Source organism: Pantherophis guttatus, chromosome 4, assembly GCF_059756535.1.
Source record: "Pantherophis guttatus breed Tessera chromosome 4, ASM5975653v1, whole genome shotgun sequence".
Classification (NCBI taxonomy): domain Eukaryota; kingdom Metazoa; phylum Chordata; class Lepidosauria; order Squamata; family Colubridae; genus Pantherophis; species Pantherophis guttatus.
Window position 1 is genome coordinate 23,701,828 of NC_142066.1, and position 19,586 is coordinate 23,721,413.

The window sequence follows — 19,586 nt, forward strand, 5'->3', positions numbered from 1 at the left end:
TTAGGGACGTACATCTTGCCATTAATCATATCCCTAAGTATATATTTTTTTTTTACAATTTTTAAATCCATTTCCTTTTCTAATTCTTTTTTCTGAATTGTTGTTAAGTTTTTAACTATCATTTTGATTAATTTTAAGTCCAGATATTTCCCCATATTTTTCTATTTCTTGTATTAGAATAGGACTGGATTCCAGAGGTTCCTCAATAATGAATACCATGTCGTCCGCAAAAGCCTGTGCTTTGTACTCTTCTCTTTTAATTTTTGTTCCCTTTATTTCTCAGTTTGCTCTGATTCTATTTAGTAAAATTTCTAACATTAAAATAAAGAGAAGTGGCAACAGTGGACATCCCTGACGCATACTCTTGATTATCTGAAATGTGTTGATGGTGTCCCCGTTTACTATTACCCTTGCCTTCTGCATCATATATATTGCCGCTATCATATTTTCGAATTTACTTCCCAGTTTCATGGATCTAATTTGCCTAATCATGAATTGCCAGTTTAGATTATCAAAAGCCTTTTGGGCATCCAGAAAAACAAGAGCCACTTGTTTCCCTCGGTGGGCTTCATAATATTCCAGTATGTCTACTATTATTCTTGTGTTATCTCTTATTTGTCTGTTTGGAAGGAAGGCATTTTGATCTGGGTGTATAGTCTCATTCAATACTCTTTTCAGACTTTCTGCTATTATATTCATGAATATTTTGTAATTGGCATTTAAGAGTGATATTGGTCTGTAATTTCTGATTTGATTTTTATCTGTACCTTCTTTCGAGATTAAGGTGTTGTATGCCTCCCTCCATGATTCCGGTATTTTTGCTTCGCATAGTGCTTCATTACATATCTCCAACAATACTGGTTCTATAATCTCACTCATTTTTTTGTAGACTTCCCCTGGAAGGCCGTCCGGTCATGGTGTCTTATTGTTCTTAAGCCTTAGGATTGCCCCTCTCAATTCTTCTGGTGTTATTTCTCTATTTAGCATGGTCCTTTTTTCCTCCTCTAGTGGTGTAATCCCTTCTTCCAACAAATAATTATCAATTTTATCCTTTGCTATTTCCTTTTGTTTATAAAGATTCACATAATAATAACTGTAGAAGCAGAATTCCCTAATTTTGGCAACATGGAAAGTCAAGGATTTTTCATAATAGCTAACATAGAAGGTTCCCTTTCAGTGTTAGATATTTCAACCCCTGGTTTCACATGGAGATATTCATGCATCTTCTCCTTTTTTTCTGTGACAGAGCTGATCATGCTGTTCAAGGGTTTTGGCCTTGGGCTCTTCATAGTCCTGGCTGCTGTCCTGATGCTGAGCAGTGTTGCTGCTGACTATGAAAAATTCCTGAGGCAGCACTACGATAATCCCATGAGCAATGTTGGAGATCATTACTGTAATAAAATGATGCAAAGGCGCGGAATGACCAGCCCCAAATGTAAGGAGGTCAACACCTTCATCCATGACACAAAGAACAAAATCATTGCTGTGTGTGGGGATGGTGGAGAAGCCATTAACAACGGATTGCGGCGTAGCAAGAACCAGTTCCGGGTCACCACCTGTAAGATGAAAGGATCATCCACCAAACCTCCTTGTGATTACAGGGAAAACACGTCACCCAGATATATTGTCATTGCTTGTGAGAACGGATTTCCTGTGCACTACGAGGAAGGTCAGATTTAACAGTATTTGAAGATGATACGAATTGATCGGATGGAGACTCCCTCAAGATGGCTTCTCTTCTATGGGAAAAAAAATCTCATTTTCTGCTGATTCTGTGGCTCATTTCCTGGACTCTTTTTCATGATCTGTGCTCAGTTGTGACCATTGTAATCTATCTAGATATTCACCCTGCTTTTCTTTTTTCTCTTTATTCTATAGCCAGCACAAAACCAAAACTCTGAATATCCTAAATTTTACATAAACCAGCAATAATATATCTGCCAAATGCTTTGAAATGAATGATTAAAAATAAACAAAAAAATGCATTACATCTCTGTTCTTTGTGTAGCTTCATTTCATTTTAAATAATTTTGCTTTTTTCAAGGAAGGAATGACCAGATTCATCCTGCATTAACCTGACTAAAATTTCTGCTCTTTTAAAATTGTTCTTACTTCATTCTCTCTGAACACATCAGGGCCACTAAGCAGTGGGAAGCTCTGCCCACTTGCCCAGATGTCTCTGAGCACGTGCAGAAACATTGTGTACACCTACGAGCAGCAGCTTTAATATAGAACACTTGAGCTAAGCCACAGCTAGTCTCCTTCCTGTCTCCTTCTTGCTCACACAGCAAATACTGTTTCACTTTCCAAACAGCCCTCTGATACTAAGGAGTTCTACTCCCCCACCCCACCTCAAAAGAGATCTGTTCCAAATGCAAAACACAAGCAGAGGAGAGGACTTTCAGTTTCAGTTTTATTTTCACAGCAGCAAACAGCTTTACTACAGAAGAATTGAGCTAAACCATGCCCAGCATCCTTCCTGTCTCCTTCTTGCTCACACAGCAAATACTGTTTGAGTTTCCAAACACCCCTCAACTCTCTCACACACTGACAGGATGCTACCCAGATGAATACCGATGGATACTGCAGGCTAGGACATTCTACTCGCCTTCCCACTCTGTTCCAACTGCCAGTTGCATTATATTAACACGCTCTGATGCTACGGAGTTACACATTCTACATTAAGTTTCAGGCTGTAAGTGTCAATTTATCAAACCTGAGCATATAGTTTTGTAGCGAAGCACGGGCGTCCAGCTAGTATACTATACAATGCAGGGTTCCAGTGCAATGTATTTCCCTTTGGGTCACCATCTGTAATTTGATTTTCATTCCAATGGCCTTGTATCTAAAGACAGTTTAATCTCACTACATCATCAGAGCTGGTGATGACCTGCCATTATGATCATTATATACATATTATCTATACAGTATATCATTAGTAAGCTGCCTGTTGAAAAAGCACCTTTTGGGACAAGCCACTGAAAGTTTTCCAGGCTGTCATTTTCAGAATGACAAACATTGGTTTCAGAACTGTTTTCCCTTGGTGTTGAATGGAAGGGCTCTTCAAACATCCCTGAATTGGCAAAAGCCTCTACAATGTAATATTGTGTGGCAATGACCTTGGGAGACAGAAGGAACAGCCACAGACAGGGCAACAGTCAGATAAGAGGCAGCTGAGTCAACAGAAGGAATAGGGGCAAGACAAACTTCTTAAAAAGTTCATTGGATTGTAAGGGTGAGAGAGGGGAGGTGTACTTTCACACTTGCAAAGTACATTTAAAGTAAACTTACAATAAAGTTAGAGATATTATTCCTGGGTTTGCTTCTTATCTGGCCTACCTGGCAAGGCTGACAAAAAATGTCTCTCTTCCTTGGAACCTTTTACCCAGCCTTTTCTCCCTCTTTATTCCTTCTAGTCACTGCATTCCTCTGATTTCTCTCCCAAAAATAGATTTAGATCCTCTGTGGCTATTCTTGGATTGGATCAGAATTAAGGGGGAAATACTCCTTTAATATTAGGTACTCCAAGGACAACTTAAGTCTATCACACTCATGAGCTTGGCAGGAGTGAAATCGAGATCATGAGGAAAGTGCTGTCATCCCTTTAGCGTAGTACAAGATCTACAAAGGAAGTACCTTAGAATGTAACCCAAGTTTTTTTTTTTTAAAAAGGTAACATTTCTATATATTCAGTAGCCTAACCCAGTTCAAAATCTTCCATAAGAAAATCATCTCCACATCTTAGCCTTCTCTAGTCTTAGAGTCATCTGAACGAGATCTTGTGGAAGAAATGGGTTGTCAACCTTCTGACTTCATCTGTCCTTCTGCCCAAGGAGCCCATTGTGTAAATGTTCACCTAGCTAGTGAGAGGGGAGCAGGAAAGAACTGCAAGTGACCCCCTTCTCCAAAAAAGAGGAAGTGAGCATGGACAGAGGTTCATTTCAAAAGAGAAAAAAAATGTCCACGTGATGCAAGGACATTCTGGAAGAGGGCATGTTTCTTCATGAACGTATTTCACAGCTGGATTCAAGCAATGCTGTTCCCTTATCATCACTGCCGAAACCACAATTAAAAGAGACATCAATGCCCAAGGAAGAGCAGAGTGCCTCTAAGTAAGGGCAATGTGGAAGTCCTTCAGGAAACAAGAACTAGCGCTCATTTGTACAAATCTGAAGATTTGGCCAAGAACAAGATGTGATTTCCAGCATGGTTCTTGAAAACGTGGTTCTTTGTTTTAAAAAAAAAACAAGTACAACTAATTTGCACAGGTATATTTGTGTGTAGTGAATCACACTTTTAAGTTCATTTCTGTTTGTGAGGGGGAAAAGGTCTGTCCACTCTGATGGAGATGCAATTGTGACACTGTGGTAACTCTTGAGACCTGGCTGAGATTTCATAAACACTCCTCCATGGAAAAGATTCATGGGGAGGAGGAGGACTCCTTTGATATTATTATGATATACTCACATTTTTAAATTATATTTTTGCTTTGCCATGACATACTAGAATTCTTTGCATTCCCCTGCATCCTTGGAGTCAGTGTCAACCCCCCCACCCCAAGACAGTGTCCACAACTGTGCAAATTAAGACTTGCATGACCTACAAGAGATTGGACAACCATTTGTCTGAAATGGTATAGGGGCTCTTGCTTGAGCAGGGGGGGTTGGACTAGAAGACCTCCAAGGTCCCTTACAACTCTGATGATGATGGTGGTAGTGGTGGCAACCTTGGATAGACTTTTAGTCACATGTTTCCAGCCATGAATGTGACTTTTTTGACAACTCCCTCCCACACAGATGCCCCCGTTTGTTTCAGAAATCCTGATAGAGGATTAAGCACAAAAGATTTGTAACCGATCAATACACTTTCTGTAATTGTAATGGATGATAATTGTTTTATGCTTTAAGTTTTGTTTAAAAATAAAAAAAAATAGATCAGTAAAACTGAAAAAAACAAAAACAAAACTACCCACTATATTTGGGGGCTATCTCACCTTTAACTAAATGAGGACAACAATGCCACATCTGCTGATCATGATGAAATAGATGTCAGCCCCACTTTGCCGGGGCTGTCATTCTGGCGGGGATGGAGACAAACAAAGCATGCCGCCCCTCGTTCCAGTACTGAAAATCTTGCCTTAACGCCACCTGCTTCCTCCTGAATTTGGCTGGTGGGACCCTCTTCCGATCACTATTTTCGGGGTCTCCATTTCTTCTGGCACTGTCAGATGCATTGCCGCCTCTCAGCTGAGAGGTGGACGGAGCCATGCCTGCGCAGACGCCAAGCTGGCTACATTAGCCAACATTAATGGGGGCTTCCCGAACCCGATGTCCCTGGACTACTTGCAACTAATTACTAGCCAGAGGAAGCAGCTGGAACCCTCCAATCGGCGCTAGGGTTTGGGGTGGAGTAGCGGGGTGGGGTGCACTGGGTTTAAAAATGGTGATGGGAGCACGTATGGTTAGAGCTGACAATATTTCACTGAAACTGCACTGGGTGATTGTTGGAGCGTGCCGAATTGCAGAAGGTAAAACTTTACTACAACCTCCAGCTTGTTGTCTGGTGTTTCCTTTCCCATCCTGATTCGGAAACGGACAATAGAGACAGTGAAGACAGAACTGGGTCTCCAGCCCCCCCTCCAACCCATTTCAGTGAAGGGTGAAAAGCAGGTAGAATTTTGACTTTTGCTGCAATATGTTGAAGATTTCCAAGGTCAACTTCTTCATCACTAATTCATCCAGGAATGATTCTCAGAGACATTATATATCATTACCAACTGGCTGTGGAATTCTGGGAGTTGAAGTCCATATATTTTAATGTTGTCAATTTCAAAACACACTGCTCTGCAGCCTGTGAAAGACTGAGGAAAGGTCATTTAATGGTAAAGGTGCTGTATACGTTTTGTGCTTGGCCTTACCAGGGAATAGTTGTTTTCAGCTTGTTTGTTTTACACTTCAGAGGCGAAGAGCATTGTGAGAGGGAGTAAACCATCTTAAAATGGCTAGAAAGCAGGAGGTTGTTGCTAAATTCCCGGTTAAATATGGGCTGAAGCGAGACAATCGGTACAACACTATTTTATTAACGAACGGCAGAACTGAATGAACAGCAACAAAAGCCTGACAGTGTTTATATATGCCGGCTGTCAAACCCAACCACCAATCAACTGGCACCCTTTTCCCGCCCTTGTGGCTGCTTCTGCATCAGCCAATCAGGGAACGGCACCTCCGTTGTTAGGTAATGTGCTGAACACAACACCCCTTCAGCCCTGGTTGGTGCACACGTAATCTTTCAAGTAAGACAGACGCGTGTGCACTCGGCTTGATCATCTCAACACAGGAACAGCTGGCTGCTGGGTCAGTTCCTCAGTGGCCGGTGGACAGGCTGGTGGATCTTCCAGGACAGCCGCTGTGTCTGCAGATGCAGACACATACGGTAAGCATAATGAAGGTTGTTTCGGGCCAGGGGCATCGGACAGAGGAATGATAACTGGTGCTGATAACTGCAGGTGCTCGTCCTGGTGCACCGGGGAAGCACCAGGTGCGCTAGTTAGGCTTTGGGGCAGTTTGGCCGCACAATTGATCCACATGTCACCATCGTCAAGCTGGATTCTGTAAGAGTAGGGACCTGTTATATGAGTCACTTGCCCTGGCAGGCAACACGGTTCACCCCCATAATTCTGCGTGAAAACCAGGTCTCCCACCTTAAATGCCCGAGGTGTCTGACATCCAACCGGAGTGCTTTCCAGTGCATATGTGAGATGTAGCCAGTCCGACATAGTTCGCAGGCGGCGACCCATAAGCAATTCCGCTGGACTTCTGTTTGTGGTAGAGCACGGTGTTGTGTGCTGCGCCAACAGGTAAACAGCCATTTTCTTTGGCCAATCGGCGGGTTTAAGTCAGGCCAGCGTCTCCTTGACAGATCTCACCACCCGTTCGACCAAATCATTTCCCGCAGGATGAAACAGTGCTACCTGAGCATGGCAGATTCCTAAGTTAACTAGGAATAACTGGAAGGTGGCAGACGTTAATTGCGGCCCATTATCAGTCACCAGCACATCTGGAAGGCCGTAGATAGCAAATAACCTGTGTAACACCCGAATGACCGCCTCAGACGTGGTCGAGGTCATTAGTTCCAACTCTACCCATTTTGAAAATGTGTCCACCACAATAAGGAAAGTGCGTCCCAAGAATGGCCCAGCAAAATCCTGGTGGATACGCAACCACAGCCCCCTGGGAATTTCCCACTCCCTTGCGGCGGAGGTGGGAGCCGCCGGCCTTGATCGTTGGCATTCTGGACAACTGGAGACCCAATTTGAAATGTCCTTGTCAATTTTGGGCCACCAGACATAGCTTCGGCTCAGGCCTTTCATTCGGACTATGCCGGGATGACTCTTATGTAATTGCTGCAGAATCGACGTCTGCAGCTTGGGGGGAACCACTACCCTATGACCCCATAGTAAGCATCCCAGGTGGACTGATAATTCTTGCTGACGGATTTTGTAGGGTACGAAAGATTCACCCACCTTCCCTAACGGTCATCCCCTACCCACCCAGTCCAAAACCTGAGACAGGACGGGGTCCTGGCGGGAGTGAGCAGCGATATCGGTGGGGGTCAAGGGGGTGCCCAGCTCATCGACCATCAGGACAGACAGAGCTGGCGCAGGGTCAACCACAGGCAGAGGCAATGGGCAACACCTGAGGGCATCAGCATGTGAAATGAGCTTACCTGGAGACAGTGAACCAGGGTGTATGAATAGTTCACTAAGAACTCTGTCCAACGGGACATCCTGGGAGACAGGAACTGTGGCGTTTGTCGGTGACCAGTTAGAAGCCCCAAGAGGGGCTTATGATCCATCACCAGCTCAAAATGGCAGCCATAGACGTAGTCATGAAATTTTTAGATGGAGGCAACAGCTGCCAAAGCCTCCCAATCAAGTTGACTATAGTTGCGTTCTGCAGAGGACAAGGTCCTCGAGTAAAAAGCCACGGGGGCCTCTAAGCTGTTTGGCAACCTATGGCTTAACACGGCCCCAACCCCAAAAGGAGAGGCATCAGCCGTCAACACTAGGGGCAGAGTTGAGCTATACTGCACAAGAACAGCCGAAGATGTGAGTAAGTCCTTCACAGCTTGAAAAGCCATGGAGGCATTGGACCCCACATCCACGGTGTGTCCTTGTTCAGTAATCGGTGTAGGGGCTCAGCCACCGTGGCCTTATGACGTAAAAATACACTATAGAAATTCAAGAGTCCCAAAATGGCTTGTAACTCTGCTTTACAAGTGGGTGTCGCAGCTTTCTTAATAGCCGCAACCTTAGAGGGGGTTGGATGTATACCCTTGGCATCAATCAAATACCCTAAAAACTCCACGTTTGGAACGCCAATCATACATTTGCTTTTCTTCAATTTAAGGCCAGATTCCCTGAAACGTAAGAGGACAGCCCGTACTCGACTGATGAGCTCATCTCAAGAAGACACAGAGATGAGCACATCATCGAAGTAGGGCACAACACCCGGTAGGCCATGCAATAGACGCTCCATTATATGAATGAATATTTAAGACAATGCATGATAGCCCAACGATTAAATCTTATTATAAAGCTGATACAAATAGCAAGACAGAGCACTTGTAAAAAAAAAAATGTGAAAAGGAAATTAACCTGAAAAATTGTCTATAATAGTCCCTGCTTACTGGCTGCTTCATTTAACCATGTTTAGTTTTGACAACACCAAAAAAGTATCTGTATAACCAGTCTGTACATTTATAACCCATTCTGGCATTTCAAAATGGTGGGAATTAATGACCATGGCAGCAACTTGTGGTCCTATGATCACCAGTTGTGTGTTTCCACAATTAAACAAAATCAATAGAGAAGCTGGCAGTAAAATCACAAATCAGGATCATTTCACATAATAACCACAGGTGATTCACTTAGTGACCTCAAGAGAAGTGTCAGAGCAAGTCCATCACTGTCATGTGATATGTCATTCAGTGATCATAGCAATGACAAAGGTGTGGATTCCAATTATGATCGCTAAGCAAGGATTACCTGTAAACAAAAAATAGATAAGGTAGATAATAAGTAAATATGACACTTTTAATATATGCCATCTTATGGTCAGTAAGGGGCTGAAGAGTCAGTGCAGTGCATCAGATTCACACTTATGGACATCTTACTATTGCATCACTATCTAGACATTTCTTTTTTCTTTCTTATTGGCAATTATTAAGTCTGGGGTGTTACATGGCAGGTATTTGTCTGTTTGAATTCTAAAGTACCAGAGTATTTTAGCTTCTTCATTTTCTACTTGTCTATTTTGCAGTCCTAACAGTTCTTCTTGCAGCAAATGGTATTTCCTTGAAGATCTTCCAATGCACCATTGTTGCTACTTTTCATGCCAATGTTTGTAGTCAGTCTATACCAGCGGTTCTCAACCTGGGGATCGCGACCCCTTTGGGGGTCGAACGGCCATTTCACAGGGGTCGCCAAAGCCCTTTCTCCCCCCCCATGTCTTCACTCAGCCTCACTCTCTGCTCTGTTGGATTGCCGGCCGTTCGCTTACCCCACTCCCAATCTATTGCTGCCTCCTGAGTCCCAGCTGATGGCTAGAGGAAAAAAAAAACTGCTTAAATTCTTGCGCGGGGCTTCAAAGGGCCGCCCTATAGCCAGTGGTGCAGCCGAACCATTTGTTAAATTGCTGTCTTGCCCCGCCCCTCCGCACCACTATTTATTGCCAATAAATAGTGGTGGGCGAGGGGCGGGCAAGCCAGCAATTTAACAAATGGTTCGGTGGTTTTTTTGTAATTTTATTGGCCCGCGGAGCTTCAGCATAGGCTAATTAGCCCTTGATTAGATCAGCTCCCGACTCTCAGCTGATTTGGTCCCAGCTGTTTTGCGGAGGGCTCTGCTGCTTCCTTGCAAAGAGTCCTGGAGCAGATTTTTTTTCCCCTAGCTATGCTGAAAAACAAAACCGAAACTAAAGCAGGCTGTTGGCTTTGCTGTTGCTGCAACGTTGAAAAATTAGCCAGGCAGATTTCTTTTCTTTTTCCTCACCAAAAAAGGTAGGTGCAAACAATGGGAAATTTAGGGAAAAAGAGGAGAGTTCAAGATTTTAAAACACAAAAGAAAAAAAGCTCTATTTAACTATGGAATTGTAATAATTGAGATACTATTAATTGTATATTGTGTTGAAAGCAGAAATGGTTAAGTTGTGGTTTGGAGGAATATATGGGGGAAATTATTTGGTTTATTATTATTGGTAAATATAATTAATTGATTTGTACGAAATTGAATTGCATGGAAATAATTGGAATATTCATGTTCATATTGATTAATATATAAAAAGGTAGTTATATAACTAATTGATTTATATTAAAATGTTGAATTTATATTAAACAACTGTAATATTACATAATTAACCAATGTGAGGATGGATATAAAAATAGATGACAATGGGAAGGGTTATAATATAGAATAGAAAGGAAAAATTGAATTTGATTAAGATTAGAGATGAGGATGAAGGGTAATATTGGTTTTTTACAAAAATAGATGAGGAATAAATATGGCAAAAAGGAAATATAGAAATTGTAAATTTAATTGAAATGACTAAACACTGTTTAAATTTGTGAACCGGCCAAATACTCTGTTCAAAGAAAATACATTGTATGTTTGTATATGTGTTTCTAATTATTGTTATTTATTCATATTTGTTCTCTTTTATTCTTTAAAGTTTTACAATTCATTCTTTATCTTAATATCTTTATATTTGTTTGGGGTTGGCTTTCTTCCCTTTCATCTTTTTTATTGTGCAGCAATCTTTCTCCTCAAACCTACCACCTCTCTCTTTTCTTTCTTTCTTACTTTCTCTTCCTCCCCCTCTTCTTCTCCTCCCTACTTCCTCTTCCTTTCTCCTTCTCCTCCTCTCTTCCTCCCTCTCTTACCCTCACTCCTACTCTAATTTCCCTTCCCTTCCTTCATCCCTCTCTATTGCTGTATCCTTTTATGCATATGCACTACTCAGAGGGCTGAAAAAGTTATTTCTGGCTGGTCCTCGCACTTTTGACTAGTCCTCGAACTTACGACTGTCCTCACATTTTACGTTTTTGCCCTATCTTGTCACCATGGTGAAGAGAAGCAGTTGTGAAATGAGTGACACGGTTGTTAAGAATGCTACAATGGGCATAAATGATGACCAGTCATAAGTGCAAAGACCGGTCAAAAGTGCTAGGACCTGTCAGAAATGACTTTTTTCAGCCCTCTGGGTAGTCCTTTTGCGCACATGGACTACTCAGAGGGCTGAAAAAGTTATTTTTGACTGGTCCTCACACTTTTGACTAGATCTCGAATTTACGACTATCCTCACATTTTACGTTTTTTGCCCTATCTTATCACCATGGTGAAAAGCAGTAGTTGTGAAATGAGTGACATGGTTGTTAAGAAAGCTGCATGGGCATAAATGTGAGGATGATCATAAGTGTGAGGACCAGTCAAAAGTGCGAGGACCTGTCAGAAATGACTTTTTTCAGCCCTCTGAGTAGTCCCTATACACATAGCCATGGCCACCCGGTCACATGACCAGCTAGCCACGCCCACCCAGTCACATGACCTCCAAGCCACGCCCACAAAATGAGCCATGCCCACAGAACCGGTAGTAAAAAAATTTAGAACCCACCCCTGGTTGGGGGTCACCACAACATGAGGAACTGTATTAAAGGGTCGCGGCATTAGGAAGGTTGAGAACCACTGGTCTATGCAATCTTCTTGTTGCAGCTTTTTCTCATTTATTAAGAGACTAACAGGGTTGGAAGAGATCTTGGAGGTCTTCTAGTCCAACCATCTGCTCAAGCAAGTGACCCTATGCCATTCCAAACAAGTGCCTTTCCAGTCTCTTCTACAGTGATGGAGCACCCACAACTTCTGAAGACAAGTCGTTCTGCTGGCTAATTGCTCTCACTGTTAGATAATGTCACCTTAGTTCTAGGTTGCTTCTCTTCTTATTTAGTTTCCATCCATTGTCTATAGAGAGGCATCCAAGTCGTGGTTGTCCCAGAGGTGCTTTTTCGAAAGGCAACTGGACTTTCTTGTACTTCCTTGAAGATGTTTCACTTCTCATCCAATGGATTCCATCCATTATTTCTTGTCTTGATTTCTGGTGCTTTGGAAAATAGGTTGACCCATCTAGTCCTCCTAAAATTGGGACATAACCTGTCTTAAGTAACAAGTTGTTAGTGTTTTTTTTTCCCCACCAACTAAATCACTTCCAGATTTTTTTTTTTCATTGTTAGGAAAATAAAAAAGTAATCTTTTTGTATGCCGCCCTGAGTCTTCGGAGAGGGGCGGCATACAAATTGAATTAATAATAAAATTGAATTAATAATAATCTTATCATGTTCTGCCTTTTTGTTCGACTTTAATATTGCTAGATGCCTGGGCAGGGTATATTTGCTACCAAATTTATTATTACAGAGTTAAAATTTCAATATATCAAGGAAGATTAAAGGGGAAAAAGAGCCAGATGTTCTTGTTAACTAGCAATGTTTCTAGAACCAGCTTATTCTTCCACATCTGTGCACTGTTGATCATTCATTAAACTTTTCCTTTCATAGTCCCGCCTTTCCCCAAGAGACTAAATTATGAAATATTTTGGCACTTTAGTATTTAGGGAAGGTTGTTCCCTTTCTTTCTGTTTGCCTCCAACCACAAATTCTACAGAGGAGAAAAGACAACATTCAGAGAAAGCTGTATCTGTTTTTTTTTTTCTGCAAAGCAACTGAGAAAAATCAAAAGGGAGACTGACACAGCCCCAGAATTTCAGGTGAGATACTAAAATACTACTTGGGGCTGCCCTTGAGGACCACTCGGAGGCTCAGGCTCAGAGGCTTCAGCTGGTACAGAATGCAGCCGCGTGGGTTGTGATGGGAGGGTCCCGATACTCCCATGTTAAACCTCTCCTGCGCGACTTGCATTGGCTGCCAGTTGCCTTCCGGGTCAGATTCAAGGTGCTGATGATGACCTATAAAGCCCTACGTGGCTTAGGCCCAGGATATCTGTCGGACCATCTGCAACCAGCAACAGCTTCCCATCGCCCGGTGCGTTCTCATAGGGAGGGCCTACTCAGGGTGCCGTCAGCTCAGAAAATGTCGGCTGGCGACCCCCAGAGGTAGAGCTTTCTCTGTGGGCGCACCCAACCTTTGGAATCAACTCCCCTGGGGGCTCCGGTTGGCCCCTGACCTTCGCACTTTCCGCCGCGAACTAAAAACATGGCTGTTCAAGTTGCCCAGCCTGGACTGATGGGGTTTTGATTATTTTTAATGTGTTTTATGTGTTTAATATGTATTTTTAACATGTTTTTATTGGATTGGGATTGTATTTCTTAATTGTTGTGAGCTGCCCCGAGTCCTATGGAGATAGGGCGGCATACAAATCAAATCAAATCAAATCAAATCAAATCAAATCAAATCAAATCAAATCAAATCAAATTAAATTAAATTAAATTAAAATTAAAATTAAAATTAAAATTTAAATGGTTAGAGATTTTCCCCGGGCCACGATGGGTGGAAAGGGAAGTAAAATCAAGAATCATAGGGGCATAAAATGTTTTTGAAGGCATCTAGGCCAACCTCCTAGTCAACCTTGATGAATGATCATAAAACCAAAATTGGAGGGGGCATTTGGATTATTGCATTCAATCCATTCCACAGGATCCCCAGTAGGATCTTTCTAGCTTCCACCTCACTTTTTCTAGAAGAGCTGCTCCTTCCGTGAAATTCAAATTTTTTTACTACAGGTTCTGTGGGCGTGGCTTGGTGGGCATGGCAGGGAAAGGATACTGCAAAATCCTCATTCCCACCCCACTCCTGGGGGAAAGATACTGCAAAATCTCCATTCCCACCCCACTCCGGGGCCAACTGGTATTTGCCAGTTCTCTGAATTACTCAAAATTTCCACTATTGGTTCTCCAGAATCTGTCAGAACCTGCTGGATTTCACCCCTGCTCCTTCCCTATTTTGACATCTAGACGCACTTCCCAGGTTGGCTCAAATCTACTTCCCTATAATTTCTGATCTCTTGGGTCTAAAAGATCTGGGAATTTCTCTACTCTTATCTTTTTCTCTGGAACCCTGAAAGCGTGTTCATACTCAGCCTTTCCATTCTTTTGTCTTCCTGTTCATTTGATTCTTCTCCAAAGATTTTCTTGAAAGCTGGGAAATTTTAACTTAAGCAAACAGTGGCTGACATGAGTCACTTTAGAAGTCAATAGGTGGAGATTTTATTTGTTTTGTTCCAAAGGGTGCTTGATATCTACTTTTATTGATTCTTCTTTTTTTCTCCCTTTACTGCTCTGATTATTGTTTTATTGCTCTTGCTTTTTGATACATTCTTGAAGATTGATAAAGAATATTTTATAAAAGAAATCTTATAAGACAAGCTATTTGTGCAGTTTAACCTCAAAGAGTCCACTGAAAGGGATGAAATATTAATACCCTGTTTTGCCCCAAATAAGACATCCCCTGATAATAAGCCCAATTGGGCTTTTGAGAGCATGGCAATAAGGCCAAGCGCTTATTTCAGGGTTCAAATAAATATAAGACAGGGTCTTATTTTGGGGGAAACACGGTAGAATATCCTTATTCATGTCCCTTTTTTTCAGTCTTTGACCCTCTTTATCTCCATGCTTCCAAATCACCGGGTTACTTTGAGACAACATGTCATTAGTACATCAGCAAATAGTTAAGGAATATATTGCCTTTGTTCTTTTTGATACTCAAAAAGAGTATCAATTTCAATTTCAATTTAATTCAATTTATATGCCGCACCTCTCCGAAGACTCAGGGCGGCTCACAATACATTTAAAATCCTAATAAAAAACATTTAAAAATTAAAAACATTAAAAACATTAAAATTCATTCATACCATTCAAGAGCGAGATCAACGGCCCCAGGCCTGCCGGAAAAGCCAGGTCTTCACTGCTTTTCAGAAGGCCAATAGGGTGGGGGTGATCCGGACCTCAGGAGGTAACTGGTTCTAGAGAGCTGGGGCAGCCACAGAGAAGGCCCTCCCCCATGGGCCCACCAGCCGGCATTGTTTAGCTGACGGGACCCGGAGGAGACCAACTCTGTTGGATCTTATCGGTCACTGGGAGCTATGCAGTAGAAGGCGGTCTCAAAGATAACCTGGCCCTGAGCCATGTAGGGCTTTAAAGGTAATAACCAATACCTTGAATTGTGACCGGAGACCAATAGGGAGCCAGTGCAGCTCACGGAGAATTGGTGTAATGTGGGTGTATCTAGGTGCACCCACGACAGCTCGCGCGGCTGCGTTCTGGACCAACTGTAGTCTCTGAACACTTTTCAAGGGTAGCCCCATGTAGTGTTGCAATAATCTAACTGTGAGGTGACAAGGGCACGAGTGACCATGAGGAGAGCCTCCCAATCCAAGTAGGGTCACAATTGGTGCACTAGGCAAACCTGTGCAAAGGTCCCCCTAGCCACAGCTGTCAGATGTTGCTCTAATCTTAGCTGTGAGTCTAGGAGGACACCCAAATTGCGAGCCCATTCTGAGGGGGACAATTTCTCCCCCCCCCCCCAGAACCAAGGATGGACAGTCGACATTGTCTTTAGGAGGCAATTACCCACAGCCATTCAGTCTTGTCTGGGTTAAGTCTGAGCCTGTTGACTCTCATCCAGACCCTCACAGCCTCCAGGCACCGGCACATAAAATCCACCGCATCACTGAATTGATGTGGGGTGGAGATATACAGCTGGGTATCATCAGCATATTGCTGATACCTCACCCCGTATCATCGGATGATCTCACCCAGCGGCTTCATGTAGATGTTAAATAGGAGGGGAGAGAGGACCGAGCCCTGAGGCACCCCGCAGACGAGGAGCCTAGTGATCGACCTCTGTCCTCCTACCAACACTGACCGACCAGAGAGATAGGAGGAGAACCACCGTAACACGGTGCTTCCCACTCCCAGCTCCCTTAGTTGTCCCAGAAGGGTACCATGGTCAATGGTATCGAAAGCCACTGAGAGGTCAAGTAGCACCAAGATGGAGAAATGACGTCCATCTCGGACTCGCCAGATATCATCCATCAGCATGACCAAAGCAGTTTCTGTGCTATAGCCAGGCTTGAAGCCAGACTGAAAAGGGTCTAGATAATCCGTTTCCTCCAATGACTGCAGGAGCTGAAGTGCCACCACTTTCTCTACAAACTTTCCCACAAAGGGTAGATTGGAGACTGGATGAAAGTTCTTTAATTCTGCTGGATCCAGGGATCCATTTCATCCCTGTCCGTTAGAGAGAGAACTTGACTCCACTAAACTGACTTTAAATTTCCTTCAAATAAGCTCTTCTGTAACAACATTCCAATCCTAGTTTTTTTCAATGTCCATCTAGGATACAGGATACATCACAGCAGCATAGTCAATGTCTGGAGAACATGATAGTGGTTTGCACTCAGCCACTTAGGAATAGCCAACTTTCAAAGTTTATCTAAAGCATCTTTTATCAATCTAGGTCTCTTCAGAAGTTCTGGAAATCCAAAACCATATGGGTTTGTGCTGGTGGATAGTTTGAGATGCAAGTGTCAGTCTGATATAACTTCTAAGATATGTATTATTTTCTCTTGTAGGTGAATTTGATATTATATCTCAGATGCTGGCCTAGTCGGCATTAGTCTAAAAGTACATTTCTCCTATGTCATCTCTGGAACTGTCCAAGAAAGTAAGGAGGGTCCCTTTTGAGGAATTTGTCTTGCCCCCTTTCCTTCTCCAAGTTCAGCTGCCTCTTATCTGGCCATTGCCTAGTCTGTGGCTCTTTCTTCTCTCTCCCAAGACCATTTCCACATACCATTACAATATTAACATTGGTAGCAGGGGTGAAATGCTCCCAGTTCGGACCAGATCGCCCGATCCGGTAGCAATGGCGGCAGGTGATTTGGAGAACTGGTAGCAAAAATCCCTGCGGCTCCCCCCCCCCATGCTCAGCTGAGCCGCACGATCATCAGAGGCTTTTTTTTTTTACTTTTAAAAGCATTTTTTCTACAACCTCTTCCAACGAAAAAATGCTTTTAAAAGTAAAAAAAAAAAAAGCCTCTGATGATCGTGTGGCTCAGCTGGGATTGTCAGAGGCTTTTCAAAGCATTTTTTAAAAAGCCTCTCTGACGATCCCAGCTGAGTTGCCTGATCGGCAGAGAGGCATTTTTTAAAAAAGCCTCTCTGACGATCCCAGCTGAGTTGCCTAATCGGCAGAGACTTTTCAAAGCATTAGAAAAAATGCTTTGAAAAGTTTTTTTTTTAAAAAAAAGTTGGCCACGCCCACCATCACATTACCCCCACCACCAGGCCACGCCCATAGAACCCGTAGTAACAAATTTTACATTACATTACATTTGGTAAACGTTTTTGCCAATTCAAGGATGCGTGAAGAGCCTTTCCATTCATCAGCAAGAGAAGTCAGCTCTTAAACTAATGTAACTTTTGTCTGAATATTAGAGTCTGGAAAACTTTCAGTTGCTTGTTTCCACTGCAAAGAATGTAGCCTTCCTTAGAAATTCCCCTGGGCAGATTCTGAAGCAAATTCCCTCCCTGCCTACCCTGTTCCCCCAAAATAAGACATCCCCTGATAATAAGCCCAATCGGGCTTTTGAATGTATGGCAATAAGGCCAAGTGCTTATTTCAGGGTTCAAAAAAATATAAGATAGGGTCTTATTTTTGGGAAAACACGGTAATATTCCTTAGGAGTTCTTGCAAGGATTTAAATGTATATGTCTCTAAACATTATCTTTAAATTAGACACGAATGTGTTTGGGATATATTTCAAATATCGACTACTACTTGTCAGTCTAAGGTGCTTTCTAGATGTCAGATATTTTCCATATTGGCAAAAATAGAAAGATTCATTTCAGTGCTAGAAATTTCAATGACTGTGACCAAATCGAGATATTCATGCATCTTCTCCCTTCTTTCTGTGGCAGAGCTGATCATGCTGTTCAAGGGATTTGGCCTTGGGCTCTTCATAGTCCTGGCTGTGGTCTTGATCCTGGGCACCTTTGCTGCTGATTATCCAAAATTCCTGAGACAGCACTACAATAACCCCAAAAGCAACGTGCGCCAAAGTTACTGTAATGCAATGATGCAAAGCCGAGAGATGACCAGCCCCAATTGCAAGCCATTGAACACTTTCATCCATGACACAAAGAACAAAATCACTGCTGTGTGTGGAAGCGAAGGAACACCTTTTGGAAACGGATTGCGGCGTAGCCGGCGGCAGTTCCGGGTCACCACCTGCAGAATAAGAGGATCCTCTATTCTCCCTCCTTGTGAATACAGGGAAAACACTTCGCCCAGATATATAGTCATTGCTTGTGAGAACGGGTCGCCTGTGCACTATGAGGAAGGTCAGATTTAACAGTAATGCGAAGATGATCTGAGTGGATCAGATAGTGTCATCCTCAAGGTGGATGGTCTTCCATGGAAAAGATCTCATTTTCTTCTGATTCTGTGGCTCATTTCTTGCAGGCTTTTTCGTAATTGGTACCATTGTAATCTACCTAAATATTTGCCCTGCTTTCATTTTGCCTCTTTACCCTTTAGCCAAGCACAGAACCCTAAATATCCTAAATGTTATGTAAGCCCGCAATGATTAATTCCTCTACCAAATGCTTTTAAATAAATGAATAAGAAAGAGTTGCACTGTATCTCTGTTGTTTGTATAGCCTCATTTCTTTTTAAATATTTTTGCTTTTTTTCAAAGAGATGATGATCAGATTTATCCTGCATTAGGCTGACTTGCAGTAATTGCAGGCAGCTGGTGTTACTTAACAGTGCTTTAGTCTGCTGCTCCACCAAGGCTCTTATTCACCAAAGAGGTTGTAGAAAAAATGGTTTTAAAAGTAAAAAAAAAACAAAAATTGGCCATGCCCACCCAGTCACATTACACCCCCAACAAGCCACGCCCACAGAACAGTAGTAATTTTAGATTTCACCACTGCTTTAGCTCTATTCACACAAGCCCTGATGAACCAGTGTCAGGCAATCCTAGATCTAGTGACTATCTTAGAAAGACACTCAGTCCTTTCTTCATTGCCCAGCCATCTTGGAGGCGTTCCTCTGGCAATAACAAGGCCGATGTGAACCAGCAAGATGGCCGCCAAAAAGACGAAAAAGCCTGGCAGAGGGTTGCAGGAGTCTGTTTTCACTGACAGTGCTCAGGCCACCACAGGCACCCCTGACACGAGTGACATCGAGGTGGCCATGCCCACCCTGGCCATGCCCCCTGCCTCCCCAAGGTCAAACACAACTCTGATGTAGCCCTCAATGAAATCAGTTTGACACCCCTGTCCTAGCCAAACTGTCCTGCTTTGAGAAAATCAGAAATTGAGTTTTATGCTATGTTGGCCAAAACTGGTGTGCATCACTATAGTGGCAACAATATTGAACTGGGAACAGCTTGTGGGAAGTACTACAGAGTATGTAAACGTGCTATAATTGATCCAGGTGATTCTGACATCATTAGAAGCACGCCAAAACAAACCAGTGAAAAATAAAATAAATAAATTTTAAATTTTGTGTAATTAAAAAAA

The 19,586-nt window shown here is 42.7% G+C and overlaps 2 pseudogenes across 2 annotated transcripts; both read left to right on the plus strand.

Moving 5' to 3' along the window:
• Positions 1-1,254: 1,254 nt before the first annotated feature.
• Positions 1,255-1,990, plus strand: LOC117662275 (ribonuclease pseudogene; annotated as a pseudogene). Its single transcript, XR_015734315.1, has one exon. The product of XR_015734315.1 is annotated as a ribonuclease pseudogene (transcript).
• Positions 1,991-12,669: 10,679 nt separating this feature from the next.
• LOC117662193 (ribonuclease pseudogene) lies at positions 12,670-18,690 on the plus strand (annotated as a pseudogene). The gene is made up of 2 exons (XR_015733679.1): positions 12,670-12,812; positions 17,979-18,690. The product of XR_015733679.1 is annotated as a ribonuclease pseudogene (transcript).
• The last annotated feature ends 896 nt before the right edge of the window (positions 18,691-19,586 follow it).